Consider the following 17,500-nt stretch of genomic DNA (forward strand, 5'->3'; position numbering starts at 1 on the left):
CATTTATACACGCAGTAACAAAAGCAAGGTAAACCAACACACGTACACAATGCCACGCTGCCAAATACTCACATACGTATATTATTCATATGCGCATATTACGCACACTATGATCATTAAGCCTTGTGACTACTAAATCATCTTTCTTCACCAAACACCTGTTTATATAAATGAATGAAAATAAGTTATATTATCATCTATTGCATGAAAATGTTTTGTTACAAAATTTTATTATCTCAAATTTTCATTTACAAAACTTTGTGTATGGTTTTGGTTAGCACTTGCTAACTGGCGACTCTTCTATTATTTCAATATTTCATTTATTTTTGTTTTTATATACATGCTTATATACATCTAAAATATCTAGCAATTCATTGTGGCTTTCATTTTCTTCCTTGATTAAAACATAACTTTTATACGCAGTTCTTAGTAAACATCAGTGCAGTTCTAGATAGACTCAAAGATTCAAACGTCGTCCAAAGTGGCCCGTCTAAAGCCAGGCACCACACTACACTATAATCATCTACAGAGTCAAAGTTAGGCAAATTGAAGTAGAAATTATGCTTTTGAAGCGGTCATATGTAATTACTAGGGCTGTGACATTAGCATATTCTTTTCATTGTTTGGACTCTTGAGTATGAATTGTACACGTTAATATCTTATATGTTTTTATCTGGACGTGTGTGGTTCTCGGTTGATTAAGTGTGTCTAACTGTGTTGGATATATACCCGAGAGTCAAAAGAATGAAAAGAATATTCTGTTTCAACAGCCCTAGTAATTACATATGACCGCCTCAAAAGCACCGTTTCTAGTTCAATTTGCCTAACTTAGACTCTGTCTAAGTTAGGTAAACACATATACACACCAAGAGAATACCAGTTTTATTTTTAGACCAGTCTTGATATGTTAACGTTGATTAATCACGTCTAGCAAGGAAAACGAACCGGGAATTTAAATGAATACACGAAACCAAATATTTTTGTAATTGCCAACTTAATCTTCTGCATGCCGTAGGCTTGTTGTTCAGCAATAACAGTGACATATAATAGCACAAAGACGCGAATATACGAAAAGTTGTCTTTAAAAAATGCGTTAGAAAAAAAACAATAAAGCGTAAATAAAAATGAAAATCTCATAAAAAAAGACAAATAAAATGCCAAGAAAATAAAATAAAAAATCAAAAGGAAAAAAAAAATCAAAGCAGAAATGTTATCGTTGAAAAATTTGGTTTTACTAAATAAAAAAAACAAGCGCAATGATAAAAACAAAAAAGTATTGAATGTATTTTTAATTTATTCATTTTAAATACGTTCAGTTTGAAACAACACAACATTAAACTACTGGAACTCTTCAAAAATACAAACAAAAATTATCCTAAAAACTTAAAATACCCAAAGCCTTTATTTTGGCAGAACTGGAGCAGAGTTAAATACAACGAAATGATTTTTTTATGGAAAGGGTTCACGTTAAACGTTAAAGTAAATTCCATCTTATCTGTAAGAGACGAGCGAGAGGTTTGTAGCAGGCGGATTTGGAACAAACACAAGCAGGAGCGAATTCTCGCGGTTGGAGATTTTTAAATATACTACTTTCCTGGAAGTTCAATCAGAACAGAGCTCTTAGTCACATGACCGAACTTATAAAAGATTAGGCCGGCAACACACTCTTCCTCTTTCTCCCTAGATCTTGGACGGACAACAACTCCACGTGGAACAAACCTGTCTCCCCCAACTTCCCTCTTGGGACACACACAAGAACTTATCCAGCCTACAGGCCCGGGGTTCGACTAAGACGTGTATACAAACAAGCCAACATAGCCACCTCCGCACACAAACTTTCATGCGGTATACACACATATTATCTTTCTACCACAGGACTCTCTAATCTTTTGCCCTCGTCCATACATGGACGCACGCTACGACTACCAACTTCAACATGTATCCACTGCACACTTTTCTCTTTCAACAGGCCTGTATAATCATCAACGTCTCTACACGGAAAAACTTCCACGACTTACCCGTTTCTCCTTATAATTACTAACAAAGATAGCCAATAAAGTTGTATTTAAATGTTAGAATGAGACTTCTTTTCTTGTCTTTATTGCTACTAAATGTGTCTCTTGTTTGCTGTGGAAAATCATTAACTTTCTTGCGGGAACACCAAACAAGCAGTCCAACTGAAATGTATATCCACACAAAGCTATTTCATTGGTCGATAGGCCAATTACTCTGCGAATTGAATTTGTTTACATCCCAAGAAAATACGTCGTCACTGTTAACTTAATGCTGAGTTATCTATCCTTGACCCGATCTCCCCACTAGTGGAGGAGAGGAGTGCACTATCATGGCAGAGTAAATAAAATATCTCACGTAATTGTAGATGAATAACCAAACGCTTGTGTCCTATTGTCATTCCTTGTTATTATGTGTCAGAGTCGGATTAAAACAAAAATAAAAGGAAAATATGTCAGAGTCGGATTAAAACAAAAATAAAAGGAAGATACAACAACTCATCCCAAGATAAGAAAAAAAACAAAAAAAAACAAAAAACGCAGCGAAGCCAAAGGACGCACATCCGCACCTCGAGGTAAATTTTAATAATATCTCAAAATGTCTAACTTAAACGAACCTCCAAGACACACTGAAGTTAACCCGATTATTTTTATGTTGTAAATGCAACAACAGCAGCTTGCTATGCAAGAACAAGTTACGAACCTCATGGCACGTATTTTGCCTACCGAGCAACGCGCCCCCACCCCGTTGTTACACCATCCACATGTGAAACCCGTACGACTAATTATTGAACCCGACTCATCGGATAATAAATAGGTTTTATTCCAAGATGCGTGACCATGCTACAAGGAAATGTTACGGCTCACAGACCATACCAAAACCCAAAATGAGCTACGGTCCGCATATAGTTCGTCCCTATACGAAATCTTATTCAATTTTGTTGGTCTACATACACTGAATAACGCCATAGAAGAACAACTGCTCGGGTATATTAAAACCGTTGCAGTGAAAACCGTACACCCTGAGGTATACCACCAACAATTATTTTGTGATGAAGCAGCGTGATGGGGAGACCATTACGTCTTTCATTTCTAGGCTGAAATCACAAGCGATGCTCTGCGCGTTCGAAAGACAATGTGGTTGTGGTAACCAACAATGCGTGACGTCATTTTCCGAGGTCATGGTTAAGTTCCAAATCATTGCTGGATTACGAGACACCTCCCACTAGAACAAAAATTTGGTAGAGATTACTTCCTTGCCAACTCTAGATGACTTAAGCAGACGTCTCTTGACTCTGGAATCTACTGCCAGAACACCGAACCACTTCCGACCGGCAGAGACCACACAAGTCGCCCAATTCAAATCTGCGTCGTCAAGAAAATTTCCGCCGTTAAATAAAAAATAAAATAATGACGATATATGCAAGGGTTGCGGGCGCAAAGCACACCCAAAAGGTCGAAAACAATGCCCCGCTTGGAGCAAAGCATGCCACAAATTCGGTCAAGGAAACCTTGACATGGCATCATCGAGTGCCATAATGTAGGATGACCCTAATGATGACCAGGGTGGGGATTCTTCATTCATATAGACCATGATTGTACGGCCCAGATAGCTGAAAGAAGAAGAGGGAATCCCACCAGGTACATGGACCAACAACCGATTCGCACCAGGCCGACTGGAGCCACCTCCATTCGTCAATATTACAGTCGCGTTAAACGTAAAGACCTACCAGTACTTCGGACAATTACAACAGATCCCTAGATGTAAGAAAGCCTTCTACTCTAATAGTTTCTATCCCAGAACTGCTAGACTCTGAAATTCTTTTCGAGTTCCTTCTTCCCCGACTTTACAGGCAGAAGTTCAAGTGTAATGTGAATTGACATCTTGCTTCTCAACACCCTACATAATATTCCTGCAACTTATATCCCTGATAGTAGCTCCCTACATCAAAGTGGCACTGTGTCTTGTTCGGGGTGAAAATGCAATAAAAAACACAGATATGAAACACCTGTCCACCTAGTTGATTACCGTGTTAGACACAGGATCTCAAACATGTACAGCCGGAGTGGACATACAGGGTGACCCCCCCCCAAAAAAAAACAAAAACAAAAACGAAAGCTAAATGGAGGCCATCTAGAATATATGCTGTAAACGGAGAAAAAAAGGGCAAAGACCCTAATGTTTTGATGTGATGTTTTGAATATAATAAACTAGTTATGACCAAAGTTTCATTTCATTCGGACAAAACACTAAGAAACGGGACCTAATTAGAGTTGGGGCCCGTTTTCTTTTGGTCACCCTGTATTAAACGATCTCGGGTGCACCTCTAAACATCTGCTGAGCACTAGCATTGTTTACGCGCCGTAAATAATGGCAACTTGCCCATCATGGGACCCTTAATTGTCACGATGTCACTTGGTGATGCAGCGTGTTCGGAAGTGATACACATCAGCCCAAGAATTAAGGGCCTATATATATTGTAAACGACCCTAAAAAATATGGGTCATCGACAACGATTTCTCACGGCAACCTAGGAGTCAAGTAGTTAGAACAAAGATAGACACCAAACCAAGTGACAAAATGCTAACCTGTTGCGGATGCCCAACAGGTAGCCTTGCCCATCACTACCAGACAAGCTGCCATTTCCTGCTAGACCTGAATATCGAGAAAACCTAGAAATATGGATCAAATATCACTTTGCCATCAGCGCGTGCAACAAATGTACATACCAGAAATTACAGACCATGATCGGAGAGCCACTCACTATTACCTCCCTGGACAACTACCAATCTAAAGCCGTTCACCACTGGAAATAAGCTATCAAATCTCAGCTAGATGCTGATATTGCACTGGACATCATTGAACTGATACCAGCTGGGACACCAAGTGACATGGTGTTCCAGAATGATTCCAGTTTCCAAAAAAGCCAGCCCACGTAGAACGGTCGATCTGTAAAATTTGAATACAGCAACAAGACAGGAGACACAGCACACACCCTCTCCATTCAACCTTGTTAACACAATACCCCAAGGATAAAAGAAAAGCATTCTTGATGCCTGGGATAAGCGCGGGATATCACAACTTTTATCACAGACTGGAGCAGATACCGATATTTGCGAGCCCAAAACGTTTCGAAAGATCCAATGACGGCTACACAAAGAGATTTGATGCCATTGCAGAAGGCTCTCCCCGTGTCGCTCACTGTGTGGACGACTCTATTTTATGGGATCATGATATAGCACTATCTTTTTGTCACACCATTAGATACATAATACTTTTTGCTAAAAACGGAATCGTAATTAACCCAGATAAATTCCATTGTGCAAAGACAATGTGGAGTTTGCTGGTTTTGACATCAGGCTTAAACCATCTAAAACATTAGTTGAGGGCATCAGAGACTTCCCATCACCGACGAATATTACAGGAGTTAGATCTTTCTTTGGTCTGATTCACTAAGTTTCATATGTATTTACCCAGGCACCCGTCATGTCACTTTTCATAGAACTGATGAAACGTTTTACTGGGAATGATACATTAGAACAACTTTCAGAAGTCCAAGGATAGACAGCATCAGGGACGACGTTCGAATAATCGAAATAAATAGCCCAACATGCCTAACCACAGGCTGGAGTCGAATAGGAATAGGATTTACTCTGCTCCAAAAACATTGTGGATATCCATCTACAATGGATCACCTTTGTGAGTCAGGACACTGGAAGGCTCCCGATTCACTAGACCGACTGAAAACCGTTACGCACCGACTGTAGGAGAAGCTTTAGCCATAAAGTTCAACTTGGTAAGCTGCAAAATGTTTGTTTTGGGCTACCCCCACCTGATACTCGCTATCGATCACAAACGGTTCGTGCCGATATTCAACGGTCGTATCTTGGTCGAAATTAAATCCCAGGATATTAGACATTAGAGAGCAAACCCTTATGCACCAATTCAAGGCCATATCAATACCAGGTAACGCCAATGGCAAATGCTATGTCCCGTACACCCGAACCTACCACCAAAGCCGCAGCAGCTGAATAACACAACACGGAAGAAGCGTTTCAAGCTGGGGAAATCTTTTGGAAATAGAATTGTGAAAAATTATATGAACCTATATTTATTCACGGTGCACACATGAGAAAAAGATTAAACTAAAATTGGAAATTGCACCGATTTTCTTTTCATCTTTTTCTCCGCTGGTTTTTCTGTTTTAGTCTCAAAAGACGAGTTAAAAAGAATCAAAAGAAATTATTATCGTTTGAATACGAAAAATGATGACATTCGCACTTCACTTATATGTCTCTTAGTTGCATTGAAATTTAAACGATAACGTTGAACTAGTTATTTAATATCTTTTCCAGTCGAATACAGCTTTCTTTTTTCCATTGGGTTTCCTGAGAAACTATACGCCGTAATAGAATTCTTGGTTTATTTATTTATTTTTATTATTTTTTTGCGGTTTGTACTTGTTTTTCATCTCATTAAAAGAAAAACAACACTAAAATAGTTCGTATTATTTGGATTATTCAAAGTATTGCTCGCATCTTGGATGTTATTCTTTTAGAGTTTCGACCGACTTTTAATTAATATCGAGATGGAATGGGCCCCCTACACACACACACACACACACACACACACACACACACACACACACACACACACACACACACACATATATATATTTCTGTAGAAATATATTTTCCAATATATACCAATTCTTATTTAAGAAGCTCAGTATAATTACAGAGCAATATGGTGAATAAATGACAAAAAACTATAGTCAAAATTCCTGATGTTGACCATCTTATAATTTATGATATTGACCATGTCACCTGAATTAAAGGAATAAATTATAAGATGGTCAACATCAGAAATTTTGGAATATAGTTTGTTGTCATTTATTCACTATATATATATATATATATATATATATATATATATATATATATATATATATATATATATATATATATATATATATAGACTGTTGAAAGAAATAGTGAAAATCTAATGTAGGAACGAATGGGATATATAAAAATAATTTTTAAATGGCTAAAGGGGTTTTTGTAATGACTTTGTTTTTAAATAAGGATACGAAAATTAGGTGATATATTAATATTTAAATGGGCTTTACGTGAAGGTTACCCCAAGGATAAATGTTTCTCACATGCTTTTTCTGTTAAGGGAATTTTTCTTTCTTTTTCTTTCGCTTCAAACAATGTTCTATTGACAAGTGTGTCTTTATTCATAAAGTCTGAAGAAATGCTGGTTTTGGAAAATTTTCAAATGATATAATGCTTAAAATTGTCGACCGGACATGGAAACAGTTGTAACGTAAAATGAAATACACTTTTTGTTGCCATCAACACCTTTTTTGAATGTCTTGATTTTGCTTACACAGTATATATATATATATATATATATATATATATATATATATATATATATATATATATAATAACAGCAGTTGCGACGCGCATCCGACTGCTGGAGCTTTCCAAAGGCTTGCAGAGATTTTAGCATCAGACTGAATAAGTCAATCGTGCTGGGACAAGACATTTATTATTAACAGGTGAACACACGTGTGATGATTATGAACTCGATGTTCACCAGTTCGCACACTCCTGTACAACAGCGAGTCATAGCTTATATACGCCAGATAGGAGAAGCAAATCAACACCTTCCACATGCGCAGTCTGCATCGCATACTTGGCATATCTTGGCAGGATAAAGTGTCCAAAACAAAGGCCTTATCTCGCACACTTGTTCCCAGCATGTTCACGTTTCTGAGGTAGCGCAAACTTCGCTGACTGGACCATGTCCACACCTATGGAGGATGGATGCATTCAAAAGGACATCCTGTATTGGGAGTTGGCACCTGGAAGAAATTTCACTAGCCGCTTCAACTCTGATACAAAGATGTTGTCAGCTGAGACATAAAACATTGCGTTTTGGGAGAGCATTGCGGATGACCGCTCATAACAAAAAGTAACTCTACATCAACATTTGAAAGCAGAAAAGGAGAAGCTGATAAACCTTGTTGCAGATAAGCACGCACGCAGAAATGGGAACATCATTACAAACAACCCATTGTGATCTTTATGACAGTGTCTACTGCTCCCGGATCGACACAAACAGTTCTGCCCTAGGACAACTAGGTTAAGAATGCTTCATACATAATCGACTCTGACCGACGGAGGCCTACTATTAATTTGTTTCTACAAACATTGTTTTCATACAATTATCTTTGCTCATTTTCATTTTTTCTTCGTATCATTTGGATTCTTCGGACTACTGTTTTAATCTGAAGTGTTATTCTCACAACGTTTCGGTCGATGTAACCACCAACCTTCTTCAGGTGTATCTTGTCGAACTCGTGAGTCTTTCTTTCGAACTCGGGAATATGTACGAAGTTTTGGCCGAAACGTTCTGAGAATAACATTCAAGCTGAGAACAGTAGTCTGAAGAATCCAAATAAGACAAAGATTAAATGAAAATGAGCAAAGATACTTGTATGAATAAAATGTTTGTTGAAACAAATTAGTAGTAGACCTAAATCATCATCAATTCCCATTTTAAAAAAAATTCAGAAATCATTTTTCTTCATAATAAATTAAAGATTTATTCATTCGTTTTGAAAAAAGGAATAATAAGTAAAATGAAAAAGAAAATATTGATGCTAACGATTCCGCTTTGTATTGACCCTAACAGACATTTCAAAGAAATTTATTATTAACAGGTGAACACACGTGTGTGTCCTTAAGGCCCTGTCGCTAAGTGTTTACATCTGAGCATTCCAGACATTTTTTGTATGGGCACTTTCATTGATAGTACACACATATAACTCTAGTCCCATTAGAAGTAATCTCCTCCGGCTGCAATGAACTTGTTGTAGCGTTCCAACAACTTCTGGAAGACCCCATGGAAGTCCTCTTGCGTGAATGTGCCATAGCCTCTTTAATCTCTTCAATTGTCTCATAATGACAGCCCCTAAGGTTTCCCTTGAGCTTAGGGAATAACAAAACGTTTTTGGATACTCTTGTGTCCAAGATATCCTTGTGTTTTCTTACTTCTGTTTATCGTAAACCAATGTCAGCAGGAATAGTTTACGTTAGGGTAGCTGAAGTAAAGGAAGATAGCTAGGATAAGGAATATAACGACGAGGTTACTTGAGCATATTGAGAAGTGATACACGAATTACCATTAGCGTATAAAGCGATGCTCTTTGTGTTAACAAATCGAGCTTAGGTATTTCGGACGATGTCAAAATATCGTTAATTCACGACTCGCACAGCAGCCGCCGATTAGCGTAATGTTTAGGAGCCATGCCTGTCATAGAGGCGGTCGGGTTTTAATCCTGGCTTGAGGTAGTTGCTTGTATAGCCGTGAAACAGCGAACAGTACTGTATGTGGATGACTATATATATATATATATATATATATATATATATATATATATATATATATATATATATATATATATACATACTTAATACCTAATACGGCCCATAATCTAACCAATCCATTCTCAGCTATTCGACTCCGTTCCTCACACTGCTCTAATTTACTATTTTTGCAGAGATAGCTTGTCATGATAACCAGATCATCATCTCGCCTTACTACACGGTGTTTCAACTGCCTTGACATTATGCCAATAACCTTCCATAACCTTTGAATGAACTTAATCCACTGCATGATAATATTCCACATTTATTCTTCAAATAACTTTCTTTTTGGATAACCTCACAGACCAGACCTCTTCATCTGTGCCTATCCACTAAGATATTTATTTTTTGGACCATTTATAATCTCCAACAACATGCTCTCGGATTACTATAACCACGGATATTTTATTTCTACCACTTTCTCGATATATCCGATATCTTGATTTTTGACTCAACAACCATAAGAACACACTCTCACGTGAGACCATTTTTTCTTTTTACCCCACTCCATTTGTTTCATTATTCTACATCTCACTTTCACGTTAGTATGATCCTTTCATACTCCATTCCTTGAAATACTTTACAGGCGAAATTTCTTTATACATTTTACTAATTCCTCACCTCTGACGAGAAGGGGAGTATTTCTTCGAAAATTCACGGATTAAGGACTTTCGCCTCTATTTGTGTTTCCTTTCCGAAAAATAAATGTATGTTTAACTCTTGTTAAAATGTTTATCAACATATTTTATTAAACCTATATATATATATATATATATATATATATATATATATATATATATATATATATATATATATATAATTATATTCTCTATAATCTATTATATAAAGGGCAAAATAGGCACGTGCGTTCATGTATATCCACGAAAGACATTTTGGGTGGGGTTCCCGAGTCGGTTAGAAGTTTTCACATACTTCCCAGATCATAATATCTCAGATTAGCAAACGGAGATATTTTTTTTTTTTGATCAAGTTAAATAAAATTCCCACAGTGCCGTCGTGTCAGCTGTTTGTTTGTCTTTTTCGTATAAATAAAACGAAACTATTGGAACGCAATCGCCTGGCCTTCGAGCCGGGTAGTATCTGTTCTATAATTGGTCCTTGGACAATTACTATTTATTTGGATACTGCCAGAGTGTCCCCTTTTGGGATAGCTGCTTTTCCCCCACATTAAAAACGAACTTGTGTCTAATTTGCATTCGTGGCAGGTTTAAAAGCAACACCATTTCTGCAAGTTATCTTTTGTTTGACTAAGTTAAATTTGAACGCTTTACACTTCCGGTCGCGTCATGGAGTAGCGGCAAGACGTCAGATTTTCTTTCACTTTCTTTTCCGCCTTTGCGTCACGGTTTTGAGCCTGTCTACCTGCCTATTACCACTTTCCTTTTGCTGAACACACATCTCCAAATACCCGGGAAACGCCGGGCACCCAGGGCAGTACAAAATAAACGGCAATTCTATGATTTTATATAACTATTTAAAATATATATGTACACACACACACACACACACACACACACACACACACACACACACACACACACACACACACACACATATATATATATGACATTGGCTTTTCTATTCTAAATTTTACTCAATCACCATTCAATATTGTTTCTTCTTCTTCACTCATTCCCCCAAAATCAGTCCAGCCTTGACAGTCGTTTTAAATTCTTTTTTCTACGCACATCTTAAATTCCTTTTCATAATATTATTTGAACTCATTCCCTTTTCCTTGCCCCCATTTTTGAATTATTCCACGGATTTCTGCTTTTTTGATTACTTTGGACCATCTTCACATTACGTGATTCCCTTGGATTTTACTTGTGGAAATGGAACCTTAACCAACTGTTTTGGATTTTGATTTTTTTGGATTTTACCGTTATTGGATATTTTACCCATCACCAGATAATCCATTCACGTGAAACCACCTTTTTTTTACCATATTCCCTCTACTTCACTATTTGTTACCAAGTAAGATCTATGACTTACCTGTAGTTTCATCAAATACTTTTGTAAGCAAAATCCGATCCAGCATTTTGCTAAATCCTACCCTCTGATGAGAAGGAAAGTATTTCTTCGAAACTCCACGGATTAAGGACTATCCACTTATTTTGTGCTTCCTTCTTAAAATGAAATGTTTAAACTCTTTTTCAAAGTGTTTATAACATGTTTTATTAACTACTTGTTCTTGTATATATATATATATATATATATATATATATATATATATATATATATACAATGTAGTTCTATCTCGTTGAGACAAAGTTCCAGGTAATATGTGGTTCTAGTGTATATTTAAAAGATATTGTATGTACTGAGAGAATTGCCATTTATTTTTTTCACACGAATTGAACTGTCAACAACATTCAGAGAGACAGAGATAGCCAGTAACAGCCAGAACAAGACTGAGTTAGGCACTGTAATCCTCCATCCTTTAAACGCTTTTCTCAAACTTGGAAAAACAAGGCGTTTCACATCAATCACTGCCCCGTCTATATACTACATGAGAATCACGCTTGAAGGGGGAAAAGTTGTTTTTATTATGGGTTGGGTTGAAACAATGTTAACGAGAATTCCAACTAACTCGAGGGAAGATCAGAAATGGTTTAACTAGGCTCAGGTAATTTTCATGAGTTACGGAAATTCCGGCAGAGAAGAAGTAAGTATGCGAGAAAATTCTAGTCAAACTAAACCGAATGCAAGAGACTGGCGTGCCCAGCCACTCCCCAAAGATTTATCTAATGTAGCCAACAATTAAGCAAAATTCGTACCGGCCGCAACGGAAAAATTGGATCCTGGCAGTGTCAAGTGATCAGTTTAAACATATAAAGTGTTGCATGAAGCGAATTTAACTGTCAACAACATTCAGAAAGACAGAGATAACCAGTAACAGCCAGAACAAGACTGAGTTAGGCACTGTAATTATCTATCCTTTAACGCTTTTCTCAAACCCGGAAAAACAAGGCGTTTCACATCAATCACTGTCCCCTCTATATACTACAAAAACATAGTTCATGTACAAAAAGAGTATACATATTGTTATCTTATATATGTTTGTTGTTCAAACAGTTCGTTTAATTTCACTGTTTCGTTTGGTTTTGCCCTTCATTTGCCTGTCTCTCAGTTGATGTGCCCCTCCCCCACATTGACACTCGTAAATTATGTCTATCAACTAGATTAAATCACAATGAAGAAAAGGTGCTTTTTTCTACGTTACAAAGCCTCTTCGAAGGTGGAATCACATCACCACTACCAGTAACAATTCATCAACCAAGGCGGAAACGACCAGTCGAAAACAATATAGGAAAGTTTTCGAGCGTGAATGGTAACCATCTTAAATGATGATGGTGGGGGAAATATGAAAGTAAATAGCAATTCAGACAAACACTCAAACTTAACTCGCCGCCTGAAATGAATTTGGAAAATACGTACATATTCATATATACATATAATACGAATTCAACGATGGACCTTTTTTAGGTTATCAGGAATGATGATAATAATAATTTGACATAAAAATTTATATTACTGACTCAATTCTATGATTTTCTGTATATATTTTATTTAATAAAATATCTAAATAAATAGCAACTGCAAACACTGGCGAAGCATACATGTTTTTACGAAGTGCCTTCAATAAGGTTCCTGACTTTTTTATACAGGCATTCAAAATCATCGTAGATTCTTGAAGATTCAGTATGTTATTCCTATACATCTTATGAGATGATTGGCCAATTTTTATGATTTCACGTTGAAATGAACAGTTACAGTAGGAATTGGAATACACACTACTAAAGCCTGATTGTCACAGCTGATGAATTTTAAAAATGCAATCTGGACGTAGGAATATATGAAGAACGGTGTGTAATAAAATTCTGTTTTAAACTGGGTAAAAATGCCACAGAAATGTATGGAATGCTTCAGACTACTTTTGAACCATCTTGCATGAATCGAGCACAAGTTTTGAATGGTATCAGAGATTCAATAACAGCAGGGTGTCTGTGAGAGATGATTAGAAGTGTGGGCGGAGTAAGAAAGTCACACCAGAATAGATAAATCAAATAAAGAATTTCATGGATAAGAACCGTAGGTTGTTTATAGAGACAATAAGTGCACAGTTTGATGTCAGTGTGGGAACTGTGCATATAATTATCGCGAGGAACTGAAGATGTGGAAGATTTGTCCGAAGTTTATTTCAAAGGTTCTCAAAGAAGATCACAGACCGTTTGAACTAGATTCTTTACACTCCCTATAGCCCAGACCTTGCCTCCTATGACTTTTTGTTATTCCTTAAGCTAAAGGAAAACCTTAAAAGCTGTCATTATTAGGCAAGTGAAGATATGAAAGAGGCCTGACGATGGTCATTGACACACTCACATAAGAGGACTTCAATGGGGGTTTCCAGTAGTTGTTGGAACGGTACAAAAAGTGCATCGCATCCGGAGGAGATTACTTCGAAAGAGACTAGAGTTTCATGTGTGTACTATCAATAAAAGTGCCCATACAAAAAAGTCTGGAAAGCACCTCGTACGTCATTTTTCGCAAATGGCTGTACACTACTAGATAGTATATATAGAGTAAATACTGCCTTTTAAAATTCGACGAATCTTCGAATTTCTTGGCCTTTTGAGATCCGCTCCGCGTGGAGCTGGGCGCCAGGTTCGAGTCATCTGAACAATTCGGAGTTCTCTCTGACCTGGCGATTGGCCCGAAATGCACTTCCACTCAACAACATACAATGCAGTTCTGGGTTTTTGGAGTCGCCTGATTGTCCCCGTTGTGGGACAACGGCCGTAGAAACTACGGATCACGCTTTCTTCGATTGCCGCGAACTCCGCCAGTACTGGTCGTATGTCAGCAGAGTGACGGCTCGCATCGATCCTGAGCATCCTCGCCCAATTACTGTATCCAATGTTGTGGACAACGTGAGGCCGCTGTGGGATCGGGAAAGACAAATGGTCTACGTTACGATTCTGGCCGTGGCGAGAATGGTGATTTGGACGTCGCGTCTGCAAGGTTGCCGGGGGGTGTCGTCTTTTTCTGATCAAGATCTGATCGCGTTCTTTAAATACCAACTACGGGTGAAGATCAGATGTGATAGAAGAAGGCTGCATCGCGCGGCATTTGACAGAAGATGGATACATGTGGCAAGTCTGTGTGTACGAAGAGGAGCCAAATTTGAATACGTGTTCCCCGCCTAGGTGTGGAACGCGCAGTTCTGTAAAGTAAAATTAAACAAGTAGTCTCTCAGCTAGCTGAGTGTGTGTTCCATCCCTCCCCGATTAGGAAGCCTCCAAGATCCCCATCCCCTCTTACCTGCAATTTTTGTTTTCACCCCTTCCTCTAAATTTTACCCATCTTGGAGAAAAAGAAATACAAACTAACCTCCATCCCTTACCCACAAAAAATTTTCTTTTCTCCATTCACCCCCATCTAGAGGGCATCCCCACCTAGACACTGACCCGCAGAAGCGAGGTTCCTTTTACAAACCTAGTGGAACGGGCAGTCTATCAACTAGACGGGGTTGGGAGGGTCCTACTAATCACCTTTTGTTTTTTCTTCCCCCGCCCTCGACACAAATGAATTATTGTACCATTTTATTGTTATCTTTTTTGTTTTTACACGTCAATAAAAAATGTTTTAAAAATTGGGAGTTACTAGGACGTCCCCCAATATGAAAGGGTAAATGCGGTATTATGGTGAAAGAAGATACTAGCTGGGAGAAACTTTTGACTTTGTTTGGTTCTGGAGTGACAAGGATGACCAACGACCCCCAAAATCCCCCCTTTTGAGTTGGCCATGTGCCTAAGTTTTTTATTCATCGTTGATTTTTTCTGTATTTGTTAACATGAATAAAAGATTTAATATCTCAAAGTGTAGTATCTGTTCCGACAGATACTGCAAGCTATGACTAGCTATGACTAGCTATGACACGCAAAGACCAGATGTGGGAGGAACCCCACATGCCTGACCATTAACCAGCTCCCATTTCCCACCTCTCGGGAGCTGGTCCCCTTTTTCCCTTCCCCCTCCCTTCACTCCTCACATTAAAAATCGGCCTTGTGCCTAATTTGCTCGGTGGGGGAGCAAATAAATACCATCTGTTCTTCAGATGCTGCACTTCCATTTCTTGTTCTCTTTCGGTGGAGGAGAAATCCTTCACGACTGAGACAATTTTAATTTTTGTACCTTTTCTCCACGTTAAAAAACGACCCTGGTGTCTAGCTCTGTCCCGTGGGGAGGCATAGTAAATAGGTATAAACTGTATTGTATAAACGTCGAGTATAAATTTTGTAATATATAAACTGTATTGTATAAACTTCGAGTATAAATTTTGTAATATATAAACTATAAATTCTGTAATATATAAACTGATAAGATAAACATGAATCTTGGCAAACAAAGTCTAGCCTATCGGCAGCTGCGGAGGTAAGGGATTAAGCTGTCGTTTCTTCAGTAATATCCGGTGTTATATTTGCCCCGAGCGAGCATCCGGTTTTCACCGGAAATGAAACTTTCTAGGGAATATCAAATTAATATACATTTTCAGCCACACGCATATCTCAGTCAAGAATATGATATACAGCACGTTTTAAAAATGTATCTCCAGTTAGACCAGATTGAGAACCGACTTGAGAAAGTACTTTTCATTGATTTCGAGTTTTTGGTCTCTCGACAAAAGGAGGGTGAACCTGTAATTCCCCCTTGTCCGTTCGTCCGTTCATCTGTCTGCACTTTTCTCAATAACTACGCCTTCGAATTTTTGAAATTTTGCACAAACATTAAACTTGATATGAGTAAAAAAAAGTAGCAGAACAGATTTTCCGGGAAAACTCCGGTTATTCCCCCCAGGGGTTCCTTTCAGGTTAAAATGGTTAAGATTTACATTTCTGTATTTATTAAAAAAGTTCATGCCTTGAATTTTTATAAAACTTTCTTAAAAGTTGTAACTAACCGATTTCTATATAATTTTGTTTGTCTATACTTCGCGATAACTCTTGGGTGTGTCCCAGAGTCTCTTTTAGGACTAATAAAACACTCCATTTTTGGGACTATTTTACCATATTTGTCCAAAAGATTTTGTGTATGTTTATTTAGCAGTTTTGCATGGCGCTGAACTTAAATTTAAATATGTTAAGAACATGGGAACTTTTGGGGTTAAATGGAGAGGGAGACAAATGATGGACTTAGTCATTTCTTTTTTTTGCATGGTGCAGAACACAAATTTTCATATATTAAGTCATAAAACTGTACCGTTTGTTCATTTTTGCCAGGATTTGACGTCACTGGGAACTTTAGGGACTAAATGGGGGGGGGGGGAAATGCTGAACTTAGTCATTTTTTATGCCCCCTTCACTGTGCACTGACGGGGGATCATACGTACTTCACTTCTTCTTCTTCTTCTTCTTCTTCTTCTTCTTCTTCTTCTTCTTATTATTATTATTATTATTCAGTTGATTTTAACTTAGTTGTGACTACACGTAAACAGTGTCACGCCAGCGTTTGCACGAACTGCATCGCTCCTGTTTTCTTCCTATTATGCCCTTTAAGCATACCTTATCAGTTTAAGATATTTTGGTGTGTCAAAAGAGTTTTAGTATCTTGTATTCTATTACTGGAATGACTGATGTTAGAGATGATGAAGTTCTTTGAGATGTTAGAGCTGATGAAGTTCTTTAATTGAGATATGATCTATGAGTCTGATGCCAGTCATATGATTGTGAAATGTTTCCATTTTTAGCAAGAAATTATGCTATACAGTTTATACACCCCAGGCCATAAAGTACTATATGGAAGTACCTATATAAATGCTATAAACTTTAGGTTTCATGTGATGCGGTACTCTTACGATACTTTGTTTTTTTCAAAGGTTGCCCATCCTAAGATTTTTACAGAGTACCAAATGGTCATCCATATGTGAAAAGACGTCAATTAAAAAAAAAAGGGAAAAGAAAACAGAAACAACGACAACACCGATAAAAACTAAGCAGTGCTTAGCCATGATCGGGGATGATAGTGAT

The sequence above is a fragment of the Euprymna scolopes genome, chromosome 14 (assembly GCF_053919585.1).
Source record: "Euprymna scolopes isolate OS-2025 chromosome 14, ASM5391958v1, whole genome shotgun sequence".
In the NCBI taxonomy this organism is placed as follows: Eukaryota; Metazoa; Mollusca; class Cephalopoda; order Sepiida; family Sepiolidae; genus Euprymna; species Euprymna scolopes.